Source organism: Columba livia, chromosome 12 (assembly GCF_036013475.1).
Source record: "Columba livia isolate bColLiv1 breed racing homer chromosome 12, bColLiv1.pat.W.v2, whole genome shotgun sequence".
Taxonomy (NCBI): Eukaryota; Metazoa; Chordata; class Aves; order Columbiformes; family Columbidae; genus Columba; species Columba livia.
The window spans coordinates 13,280,102-13,293,852 of NC_088613.1; the positions used below are offsets into that span (position 1 = coordinate 13,280,102).

General features: G+C 34.8%; 1 long non-coding RNA gene across 1 annotated transcript in view; it reads right to left on the reverse strand.

Annotated features, from left to right (window-relative positions):
• LOC110357208 (uncharacterized) overlaps nt 1-13,751 on the reverse strand; it is a 108,355-nt gene that overhangs the window by 83,108 nt on the left and 11,496 nt on the right. Inside the window, exons 6-7 of the long non-coding RNA XR_010475691.1 lie at nt 5,103-5,280; nt 2,612-2,706 (exon numbers count right to left, since the gene is read on the reverse strand). This is a non-coding gene — a long non-coding RNA (uncharacterized LOC110357208). The remainder of the gene's footprint in view (nt 1-2,611; nt 2,707-5,102; nt 5,281-13,751) is intronic.

Consider the following 13,751-nt stretch of genomic DNA (forward strand, 5'->3'; position numbering starts at 1 on the left):
TTTAATTTGATGTCTGATGCCTCCTTCCTACAAAACAAACAAAGTAGGTAGGCATATTTAAGCAAGAATGCATGTTATTCCCGGACCTATCTCTATTTTTAATCTGTTTTTGTCATGATTGAGTCATAGTCACTATTTGGGACGGCATTCTTAATCATTTTCCCCTATTATGTAAATGATGAATTACAAAGAGGTACCCGACTGAAAAGTAGATCAAATCTGCTGAACTCTCTTCAATAATGTCAGATGGGGATTGTCTTTTGTGCTGTTGTGACACATGAATTTTACAGCTGTGACTCTGACTATTATCATCTACTTAATCAATCAGTGAAATTTCAGGCAAATGAAGCGCCGACTAAAAGGTCAGAAGTGGTTATCACTAGTGTACTTTGGGCTGCACAGCATTTTTAATTAGTTAAATGGCTCCGTAATACATGTGTGTCTTTTATTTGTAATTTATTCTTGGTTTTACATTAATCACTGACATCCTGACACCTAATTAGTAAAGAGGACAAACACTCACAAGTAACGTGGGGTGAGAGCTACCATACATATTTTAATAATCAAAGTTGAGAGAGCAAGGTAAAAAAAAAAAAAAATCAGGTCTTCAAAATGAAGAGTGACAACTGGTATTTAATTAGTTTCATCTGCACACATTCTGCTCCATTTCACTATAGACAGTTCAGGCTCACTTAAAGTCAAACAGAAATTCAAGCAAAAAAAACTTTCAAAAATACTTTATGGCAATGTTATGAAATTCCATTAATACATGAATACTGTAATTTGTTACCTATGCCTTGGAAAATACTATGGAATTCTGTCCTCAAGTTCTCTTGAGAAATCACTGACATCATTTTTGGTTCACACTAAGCCACAGTCCAAGGATTTGAGTGTGAGCATTCAAAAGATCTCCAACAACTAGGTCCTCTCCCTTATTCAAAAGATCACTCAGGGTAGAACTTACTAGAAATTCTTTTCATGAAAAGCAATATTTTTCTTAGCTAATTAATGACAACTCTGACAAGGATATTTACCTGAAAAAAATGTATTACCTATATTTTCATGATGTGCTCATTTATTTTTGTGATATTTTGACATGAAGTTTTTCTTTTAACTTCGACCAAAAAAATCAAAACATAAAACTTAAGCCAAAATATTTTTCCTTTTCAAGGGTCAGGTCATATTGGAGCATTCTTGTTTTCTATTGCTTCAGCAATTCTTTCACCAAAAGAATCAGTTTTTCACAGAGTTCTACTGTTCAGTAACGTATACAAGGCTTCATTTCCACAGCAGACAGCTATAAGCTCTTTAAAGAGTATCATGGGCTTTTTGGCTAGAGGGATCATTCAAATACATTGAGCTGTGACCTTCTTCCAAACACTCAACATGATGGACTTCATCTATTGTTATATCAAGAACATATAAATTGAAAGCTAACTATCTGATTGGTGTATTTCATGAAATCAAAATCCTGATATATGCAGATAACTCCTCTTTTTTGATAGTGAATTTAACAGGAATTTGTTCTTTTATTTGGATCCCTTATAATAGCACTGTTTCTTAGCAACAGCATGCGGTAGAAGACTTAGACATACAAGAAGCAACAAATACTGCATTCACTAGAACAGTGAAAACTGGTGAGAAATAGCAAAATCAGATTTAATTAATTTGACCGTTTCTCTGCCAGGCAGACACACATATCAGTACTGTTTAGAAAAGCATTAACTCAGGATCTAAGTCTTTCCTCTTTTGACTGAGACATAGTACAGTGTGTAAAACATTTCATTTTAAGTCAGGATACAGAAGTTCAGTTTCAAGTAGCTGAAGGGAAGGCGAAGGGAGACGATTAAAAAAGCACATCCCGTAATGGCAGAGGGAATGGTGTTGTATTTTCAAGTACTGGTTGTATTTTCAAGTAATTCAAATGTTTCCCTTACATACATGTTGATGCAGTTCATTTTGATCAAGATTTAATCCTTGGACTGAATTGGTGAATTATACAGTAATGTTCACAACAATCTCTTATCAGCAGAGTAACAAACACTCTAATAACAGAGTAAAAATTATTGCTCCTTTCCTCCTACTCTGCCACTAACAACTTCAGCCACAGGAAACAGATACAGTTTCTCACAGGTCGCTTATAAAATCATGGCTAGAGCCAGAAAATACAGATTACAGCCTGATATAACACTGCATTTTTTTTCCCCAAACAAGCCTCCCGCATCCTCAGAACTTTCTCCACAAGAATCACGAAAGATGGGAAAAGTTGTGCTGCCCTGGAATTTAAATGTGTATATTTACAGCAACAACTAACCCAAAGTAATTTAACAGCAGTACTTAACATACGGTCACAAATGAGCACTCTCCAAACAGTGAAAAAGCCCATAGTGAGAAGAGAACAAACCATTACATACCTTGAGACTGCTATGACTGAATTGCTTCAATATGTAAAGGGTTTGAGGAAAACAAAATATTTGTCAGTTGTGCAAAATTATTCATAATGGCTATTTAAAACAAGGTTAAGTCCCTAAGTTGTACCACTTTTAGGTTGGCATTTTGTGCATTTTAGCCACCTGTTTTACGAAGATTCTACATTGGAAAGCACCCTCACCTCTGCCTTTTTTTCTGATGGCATTTATCCTCCTTTTTCTCAGCAGTTCATGCCAGACTCCACTGGTGCAGAATGATTGGAAATTTTTTCTCCTCCTGTGAACAACAAGTGAACCATCCATCTTAAACAGCAAAGACTATTCACCACTCCCAGCAACCTGAAACTGATAAGTAGCAATTTAACATATTTTGATCAAGACATTTAGTTGCAGATGAAGGGGAGCATGCAAATGGCTGGGTATGTCTGCTTGTGGATCTACATTTACACAATATTGTGTAAACTAAGGCTAATCTGGATAGCTGTATGACCTAGCTTTTCCTGTGGACAGATCAAAAATCCACAAAATATTATTTTTGCTTCAGCAAAGATGTTCTCTGAAAGTGCAGGTTAGAATGACAGCATGACCTAACTGTGCTGATAACATGGAAAGATTACAAGTTACGTTTTTTGGAAACTCTTAAAGAGTTCATAGAGATTTCAGGTGCCACAATCTACATCCACCCTGAAATTCCAGCACTCCAGTAGATGGTAGCCCTCCATCCATGATCCATTACAGAAATATATGTATTTTAAAGCATGCAAATTATATATACATGTATTAACACATAAATATATTTAGGGAAATTTTAATATATTATTATATTGTTAGTTTATACTATAGACTACTAGGGGACATAAAATACTCTGAAAAAAACTGAAATACATAAACACTTGTATTAGAGAACTCATGCCTGAAACAAAAGAGGTAAAGGAAACACAAAGGATGGAAGAATTAAAAACAACTACAGGATATAGCAAAGAACACTCATTGTTTTTAATTAAGATTATTTTAATTAAAATTATTTTTAATATCTCCTGAGGCACTTTAGGACCTTTAGTTTGATAATTTATTTATGATTTCTTTTCTGAAATCTCGGTATTAAACGAAAATCCTGCTGTGATCTTTCTTTGCCATTTAAAAAAAAAAAAAAAAAAAAAAGAAAAGAAAAAGAAAAACAAAGCAAAACCAAAAACACACAACAAGGCAAAAACCCTAAAACATCCACCAAAACCCACAGAAACCACACTGCAGGAGCTATAATTAATTTGACATAGAGGCTATAACTCTATAAGCTTTTGATACTTCCAGACTGGCAACCACCACTATGGTTCCAGATTAGCCCTGTAAGAGAGGTTGGTTTCCAGAATCTTTGTGAAACGCAAAATAGAAACACAAATCAAATAAAATTTTTAAGGGGACAAAAGTAAAAGATTCCCATGTGGCTCATTACTATGAGCTAACTTTAAGGTGACCATAAGTTACCAGTGGTGTTTAACTACCATTTCATGTTCGTAAAACGTGCTTTATTCCAAAAGATACCAAAGCACTTTTTCAGTATCGGTATCACTTCAGAAACTGAAATGCAATTCCCTTGGGAAGGAAATACAGCAGATATTTCATAAAAACAGTTTGAAACGAGTGTTCCACATTGCATAAAGTAGGAAATAAATGTAGTTGAGCATGAAGTTCTGACAAAATGATGGAATGAGACCTCTGCGAGCTTATACATATGCTTCAGGTAATACACAAGATACATTTAATTAGCAACTCTTCATATATAACTAGTTTCTCTTATGTGTGTAAACTGGGCACTTAAGCTGGATAATACAGATGAAAACTACATTCAAAATGCTTTACTTTAAGCTAATATGAATAATGAAGCATTTTTACTTCTCATTGTAAGTCAGGTTAAACTCCAGGGTTAAAGCCAGTTATTTCTATGCAACTAGATTGAACAGTAATTGCCCTGAGGCAAATTCCTATGCTAAACCTGTGATTATATTATCTTTACAGCATCCCACTGCAATTGGCTTTCTCTGCTTAGTCTTGTCGCTTTAGATAAAGATTATTTTTTCTCTTAATTTCCCTATACCGTTGCATCTACCCACCTCACTTTCTTAAAAGCTCTTCATAGCAAACCTATCATTCTATTAGTAGCCATAATGAATTATTGCTAGGCAACCCCAGGCAACACACATCTTACTGTGTGCCAGTGTTTCATAGTTCAGACATTTACTTCTGTGCTTGGATGCCACAAAGTGGATTTACTACTTTCTTCGCTATCCATGGCTAACACTAGCATAGCACTTTGATCTACACACAGTACTTTGTTTATAACCTTGTGATGTGACAAGTAGTAAATGGAATTATTCTTCATTATGACTTTTACTACTGTTTTACATGACTTGTTCAAATATGGACAGTCTTCTCTCTCTACCATCTCATGAAGGTCAAGATACTGACCACCAGATCCACACGTGCATTTTGAATATCATCTGCCCCATCCCAAGAGTAGACCTGAGGTACCATTCAGATTCCTCAGTAATTCACAGTTCTGAAACTGTAGTAAGGACAAGAGATATATCTGATGGAATTATTGAGACAAATAAGCACTTTTCTTTCACAGACTGTTAATAAATATTCCAATCCTATTGAGTTGCAGGCACTTACCTGGCATGTTGAGGTGGGTGTGTAATGCAGCTGCAGCCAGAAGAAGAAATTCCGGTGCTTCAAGTAGAAGTATGGCTAGGGTAACAGGCTGTTGTTCTGAAAACTTCACATATAGATAGCAAAGTACTTTCTCTCTAAGAAACTACAAATGGTGGAGTTATATGCCATGGATTGAGTTCTAGTAATATAAATAAATAAATAAAGATGAAAAACCATTAGAAATGAGTGATAACTAATTTGAAAGCCTTTACACTGAAATACCTTGAATGATAATCTCTTCTCAAGTCTGTAAATAATATCAAAGTAGTTTTTTTTAATAGGTTCCTTATGCAAAAACCTCAGCTTAATACCCTGATAGTATCCTTACGTCTTCATGATTATATTTTTTGTTGGTGTTACTGTAGCTTTTAAACAGAGACAAATACAGAGAAGAGCAAGTAATGAACAAATCATCAAAAGAGTCACACTGTGCAAGACCAAGATCAATCCTGCTTCTTGTGGGGCCAATAGTAGATTCTTCTATAGGATTAGAGGAAGCAGCAGATAATTCACTAATCACTATTTTACACCAATCTTGATGCTATTATTGTCTCCATATCCCTCTTAGTTATCTCTTTTCCAGACTTCCAAATTCTGGTTTAGGTAGCATTTTCTAAAGTGTGTTTGGTGTTTTTTTTTTTCTATTTTGGCCTTTTCTGTCCCTCCTCTGTTTCAAGGATTCTTTCTTTTCCTATCCAATTCCCTTTTGATCAGTCAGGTCTCACAGTTTGCTGTTGTTTCAATGTTTAGAGATGAACCACATCTTTACAAAACATGGGAATAATGTGTGTGGGGCTGGGGACGAGGAAATAAAACTGTACTAAGGGCAATAGGTCTGACCCAAAAGGCAGCTGTATGGACAGAGGCTGTTGAATCACCCTGGGAAGTGGAGTGAGGGCAGACAAAACCACAAGCATCCACCAGGCTCTATCCCCAGACGCATCACGAAGTTATCCTGAGGTTTCACGAGCTCTGATTTTTATAAAAAGCTGAGAGTGTTAGAAGTATTCTATTATATAGAAACACTATTTTACAACTTATTCCCCATGATGTTCCAGTTAAGTAATGGAAAAAGCTAGTTATTCAAAGGAGTAAAACTTTATACTTCTTTCTCTCTACTGACCACCTGACCTACTTGCTACACTTACTACATTGGGTAACTTCTGAACACAGATTATATTTGAAGTTTATATTTATGATGTATGAAAAAGTCTTATTTTTCCAATGTACTGAGTTATACCTCAACAACTTAAATGTTTACTGGAAATATCTTCCCTTTTTTCTCCTATGCACAGAAACAAGTTTACTGTGCTACCATCTATATGGCATTTTATTCAAAAACATAAAAAGTACATGAACTCTTTCTTGCTTTAGAGTTGCAACATCATTGTGACTTCTGGATGTTTTCATTCTTTACTAGGTTTTTCTTTTTCTTTTTTTTCTTAAATTACTTGTATTCTTGGCAGGAGTCATGAATTCATATCTGATGGTAGAAACTCAGAAACTGTATATTCTGTAGCACAGGGTATAGGGGTTCTCTTTCAAGAACAAGCCATTGTGAAGCTTCACTTCACAGGCTGGGACTATTGTCCCTTATGCTCAATAGACAACGTAGTATGTTGCTCTTTGCTTCTTCTTCAAACAGACAGGGAAGAAAGTGAGATATTTTATTACTGTCCCACAGATTATTTTCTATTTCTGCCTCCTAATCACAAAATATCCTGTGGATCTGGTTTCTACTAATATATGAATGCAAGAACCTGAAAATACTTACTAAAATTTTACAATATGAGCTAAGCATAACATTTCTAAAAAGGATCTGGTTTCTAAGAAAGAAACTAAAACTAAATGAAAAGAATGGACAGAGCAAGAAAGAAAACTGAAAAATGGATAAAAAAACCTTAACACAGTGTCTGAACAGTTGGGGAAAAGAGAATCTCCAAGCTTCCTAGGTTAGATGGTGGAGAAAAAGTGTGGGGGATGCTAACTTCAGAGAGCATAGGAAGAAACTCTATTGTATGTAGGCTTTAAAGCTGGTAGATCACTAATTTTCTAGCTTACAATGCTTGAATGTATTGTTAAATTGGGAAAACAAAGAACAAAGTTCTGCTGGGCAACAGGGAGGGCAGCTTTTTACTTTTTTCTTCCTTTTTAAAAATCTGTTCACTTAGTATCAACATTTCAGACAGAATGCCTTCCTAAGAATTAAATAGTGATGAGGGGTTGAAATTTGATAAAATGGGATTTTGTTTGCTGATTCTGTTCCAAGTCTCAGGTACATTGAACACAGTACAAGTTAGCTAGTGCATCACACTGTGAGAAGTTAACCTAGCAGACCTTGAAAATCAGCATCAGCGTCTCAGCAACAGAATGACAATGCTAGAAATGGTGCTATGAAAAGGTAACATCACTTGTTTTATTGGTAGATGTAATAAAATCTGTGGCCAGAGAAGCTGAGTGTAAAAAAGTGCTCAAGAAACTATGGCGAGCTTTTAATAAAATGTATTTGAGCTGAATGGAGAAAATCTTTCAGAAAAAGCCAAGCAGCACATAACTCAGTGAAAACTGATGTTTTGGTAGACTTATTGGTTTATGGACAAATGCAGGAAGGGAAAGAAAACACTGTTGCAATTAGTAATGAAATGTAAGTTTGAGATTTCTAAATTACTAATTATGAAAAGAAAGACTCCTTTTTTAAAACTTCAAGTGGCTAACTAAATGTTGCATTTTCTGCTCTCAGTATATTAATATTACTTTCTACCCAGCTCACTAGTTTTGCCATATGAAAACTGTATTGCTAATAAAATTCAATGTTGTGTAATGTGTATGTACAGAAATCTTTACACAAGCTGGTTCTCCTCTTAAACAAAGGCAATAGGAGTGTTGAACAAATAACATGGAATTTTGGACAAACTCAGTTGATTAAATTGATTTGAAAAGAATGCGCCATGCTACCTGCATAGGCTGCCCTGGTACATTTCCTTCTTGATGCAGAAAAGATAATTATATTTGTAACTTGGAAAAAATACAGCCATATTAGAAACTACTCTTTCTATTTGGAACTTCATTTAATTCCCATGAGCACTGATACAAGCTGGTCTCAGAAACCTCTGAGCATTGAGTGCAGAGTGATCTAGTGATGTATAAAAATGCATTGATTTACACTAGGTAACTAATTCCATTCAGAGAGGTTGATATTTTGATATTTTTAGTGAAAAATGTCAAAGTGATTTCAAATACATCAAGGATTGATTCCACAAATTCTGTAACTCATTTTTTATAAATATTTTTATAGGTCTTAAAGAGCCAAGTCTTTTTAATTTTGAGGATTACATTTTACAAAGATGTGGTCTACTTATCTACAGTTTTTTTTCACAGAAAACTACACAGTCTTTTCTGCCTCCTTCTTACTGAATTTACTTTAAATGCAAAAAATACAGGGGGTCTTCAATTTGGTCTGTTGGATCAACAGCAGGAGACCAATACTATGATAGAAACATTTTAAAAATGACAAATGGCTCCAGCCACTACAAGACAGAAAATAAATAGTCACCCCGGTGAACAAAATTATTGGAAGTGTGGTCCTCCATGATTAGTAGAGATCATCTCCCATTGTGCTATAAATCTTTCAAACCAGATTGCTACCACTTATTCCTGTTCAAAACCTACTATCGCTGTCACATTATATGACTCTTAAAGAGGGTGCATACACTAAAGAATATCAAATAGCAACCTGCAAATACTGACCGAAAATCAGAGAACAGAAATTATTAATTGGTACGCAAAAGCAACACAATGGGTTTGAAAATGAGCCAAGGATAATCATCTAGTTTCTTTAAAAAGGCAAGATAAACATAAAAAAAACAAACAAAAACAACCACACTCAAAGTAAAACCTGAAAAAGAAATTATCTTTGGTGCACACATAATCATTAGCAACTGTATCAAGATACTATATAGGTAAATGGAGGAGAAAAATAAAACAAACAAACAAAAAACAACTACAGCGCCACCAACAAACAAAACAAAACAAAACAAAACCCCACACTATTGCTTCTGGAGTTATTGCAGCTTCCCTGAAAATCCTCATGGAAAAATAAGTTTCAACAAGACTTCAACCTACTAATTCTATTTTAGATCATGTCCACAAAGGAATCAGTTTTTTCTAAACATGAAATCAAGGGAGTACTCATGTAGACTCAAACACTACTGTCCACAAGGTTGTCTGGAAAATAAAATTACTTAATCAGCAAAGACAGAAGGAGAATATTGAAAACAAAATAAAACACATTTCATATTATTTGGGCTAAAAACACCATTGGCAAAATAAGGTTTCTTTGATACAAGAAAGTCTCCTTCTTTAGCTTTCCTCTTAGCTTGATTATTTATACAAGCATCTGACGTCTTCAGATTTTGACAAGAAATTTCACGAGAAATAGCCATTGTTGAAATACCAAAAAATATGCAGTTTAGAGTAACTGTAACATTTTAGAGTAACTGTATACACAACTGCTTGATATCCCAGAAATCCTAAACTTTACCTCCATATAAGCACCTTCTACTAAAAAGAGAACACATCTAAGTGTTCCTTAAAAACCTGACTAGTTCAGCAAGGCTGTTATTCTATTTGCATCTATAGAGTGTATTTCTTAATTTATAACGTGAAAATGTCACAAGCTCAAATTTTGCTTGAAAAGAAATCTTGGAGACCAAGCAATCACTACCATAATCATACCATGCCCTTCTTATTACTAGACCTTTGTAGTTTTAATGGTGGACAAAAGCCTTTCTTACAATGTTTTTAAATTGCTCACTTATTCAGATAAATAAATAAATGTACTGGAAAATAATAGAAAACTATCAAACCATCAGAGACCACTAGTTTCACGTTATATGCAGGACTCTCCCTAAAGCTCTCAAGCCCTGTAATGTATTAAATTCTGAACTAAGATTTGACAACAAAGTTTTGCTATTACATCAAACAATTTCAGCCAAGCAAATAGGTTAATTGACCAATAAAATAATGCTACTTTTAAGATTCTCCCTTCCAAAATAACTAATTGGACTACTGGAGAGAAAAATTCCCTTCAGACTCCCCACCACTGCCACGTGCATAATTTTTACCATTATTCTGCCTCCTATTGTATTAATTCTAACATTATATTCAACATTTTCACCTGAACAGCAAAGCTGAGGTACAAATTGCAAGATCTTCCAGCATTTTTTCTATAAAAGATTACAAAGATAGGAATCCAGATGCCTGATTGCTCTGAGTACTCCTCACAACCAGGTTCTAACCTAGAAATTTCCTCAACCACTCTTGGAAATCTGAATTAAAACGTAGCTTCGTTAGCTGAGATACAATTGATCTGTGATCTATCCCAAACAGCCCACCTTGATAACTTCTATATTCCCGCAGTCAATTCTCTTTGGTTATGCTGCTTCTTTGTCCAGTTCCTGGCAAATATAACAAAATGGCATGTACTGTAAATAGAATCAGGTTTTTGTGCACACTCTAGACATCCATCAAATTCTTTTCAACCAGACTGTTAGAAGCCACAACCGATGATTAATTAGAGTATCAAATACAAAGACTCAGAACTCAGCAAACTGGCCGCTGTCTTCCCGACAAGATAAAATCACAGACATTTAATTATGTTACAAATAGGAAAAAGAAAAGTGCTCTTTCTGTCCTGAATGCCTTTCCAGAATTTTGTGTTGGGTTTCAGCAGAATAAGTATTTGAAAATCTTAAGGTATTTGTTATCTTGTAATGAAGAGACTTTCTTACTCTATTCAGACAGTGTGAAAACTGAACTGCTAACACCTGTAAACTGAAAGCCCATTTTCTTTTATATGTCTCTAATTCACTAGTTTGGATTGCATTTATGTGAAAGAAGGTTTTACAAGACAAAACTATTTGTTAGAGAAAACTACATTGCATTCCTGACTTTCAAGGGAAATTGGCCATGTATGAAGAAAATACTGACATTAATCACAGGTTGAATCACATCCAAATCACATATGTGTTTATTGTTAAAAAGAACACATAGAAGTTTACAAACAGGGCATAAGATATTCTGCTTTTTCTTCCCATCTTCTTTAACATGTTTTATATAATCAGTTTCCTGACTATTAGGGTCATTTAAACAGCAAAGCTTGCTTATAAGTTCTACATTATAAACAAGGTTCACAGCAGAAGTTGATACTGAACATGAAAGATGTGAAGGAAATGTACTGGAAAATACAACATGCTTCAATGACACAATCGGGAACTGAATTTTAATTTTTGTCAAGTAACATCTTTATACACTTTTCATCAGGAGCCTCTTTGAGTCACTTCTTAAAAATAGCACCGTTTTATATATATATATATATATATATATATATATATACAGTAAATTACACAGAAAGATATATCACATTTTTATAAACTTTTAAATGCATTTTCATTTTCAAGTTGTTTTATTGTCCTCCAATTATAATTTATTCTGCAAAAGAACTGAGACAGAAACACTACTGCCCGTAACTGCTTATTTGCACTTCCTCAAATCCCTATCAGGTCTTAGCTCTATTCAGTGTTACCACTTTACTGTTCATCTGTGGGTGCCCTCACCTTTATCTGTTCAAGAAATCAACTTTGAAAGGTGAAAAAAAAGACAAATCAGCAACTGAGCCTTACTTGTCAACAGTAACCACTGACTTGATGTCTCCCATTAATACAACTGGTTATAACACATTGTCCTCCATTTGTCTTCAATCCATATTTCAAACTTACTGTTTGCTTTGTTCATTTAGACTGAAGGCAATGAAGAAAATAATGAAATTACAATCCTGAATCCACTGTTCATTTTGTTCCTTGACTAGGTAACTGCTTAGACATCATTTAAAAAACAGTTCTAATACGCCTGGCAAAACTATCTTCTAAAATGTCATTGTTTAACATGAGTAGAGTAGAGAATAATGAAAATCAGGTATATTTTTTGCTAATACATCCTTGGATTGTACTTTTTCACTATGGAAAGAACATTCAGATACAAACTATTCTTGTAGCATGAACTTTTATCCCAAGGAAAGCAGAGGACATGCCAAGACACTCATGAAGTTTATGCCTTGACCGGCTGCGATTTTGGTCACATAACTATACAGGTCAGGGATCAGGACAGACTGAGTGACTACTTCCTACCACCTTGCACACTCAAATCTTCTTAAATGAGATGGAGTTCTGACACAGACAAAGGCAAACTCAGATGTGCATAAAGAACTTGAATAGGTCACAATTTATTTATAGCCTACAGACAGTTCCCAAAAGGACTCTTAAATGTAGTAAGCCTCAATTATTTTTATGTTCTCAAAACAATTATAACTTAATATTATCCATTTATGTATTTATAAAATATTCTCTAATTGCCAATTTAAATTCTTGGGTCAAAGTGAAGACATACACACAGTCACCTTAACCAAGTTCATTTAAATCTACAGTGTGGATGGTGCTGAATACAATACTTCAAATAACTGAAGACTGTATTTTTTTTTCCTATTTTAACATTTTAATTGATACTTTTAATTAAGTTCTATAAATCAAAATATTTTCTATTGTTGCTTTAAATAATATCTATGCCCAGCCAGTTTATACACAGACACACAAAGTATTGATTAAAAAAAAATCCCACTCTTTATTTTCTGTTAGTGTCCACGCTTAAAATTAAAATATCATTTCTGGAAGCTCTGCTCACTAAACCAGGCAGACGCTCCATGGAAAAATGCCATTAACGATTAACGCATAATGAAGAATCAACCCGCTGGGGCACCTGGGATAAATTTAGTTTTTTCAAAGCATTATTATTCCACTTGAGTGAGATAATAGATTATAATTTTAGAGAAAGTGACATATGGAACATTTATAAGACTTTGCAAAAACCATTTGAAACCCTTTACTTCAAACATCTGTCTTGGTAGGGGAGGGGAAGGACTTCCACAGTGAGACTTTGGTGGGCCAAGTTTCTTAAAAGATTGAAAGACTTTTATCTCAAAGCAACCTCAGCTGTAAAGTCAAAATTCAGTTTCCAGCACATGCCTGGAAAAACTGTTAAAGCTATTCTTTCTTCAACTGCAGCCCAGTCTCACATTGCTGGTTTAACCACTTGTTTCAGAATCTGTACCTGAATCTCTCTTCCAGCCTTGTAAAGCGAAAGACGCACAACTGCAGTTCTTGTGAAAACCCTGCAAAAGCAGCAGTCACCAGCTGAAGTCAGACACAGAAATGTTATGTATCACAAGGAACTGTCATCTCTGTCTCGGAGAGGTTCATATCAGGAGCAACTTAGATTTGACTCATTGACAACACGTGAGGATTTTTTAATATTGGAAACACAAATTCTTCAAATGCAATATCTTCATATCCACAATGTCCCTGCAAAGAGCTGCTTGTCTCCTACCTGCTCTGCCTCAGCCACTCTCTCCTCCAAGGAATGAACCTCTTCTATTAATATTAGTACCTACACCACATACGCCCTCTGTGCAGATAATTACACATGTTGCAACAGACTGAGAATCCCATTCTGCTACTGGACATTTTCCAGCACCTTAAACTTGAATGTCTTACTTTTTGA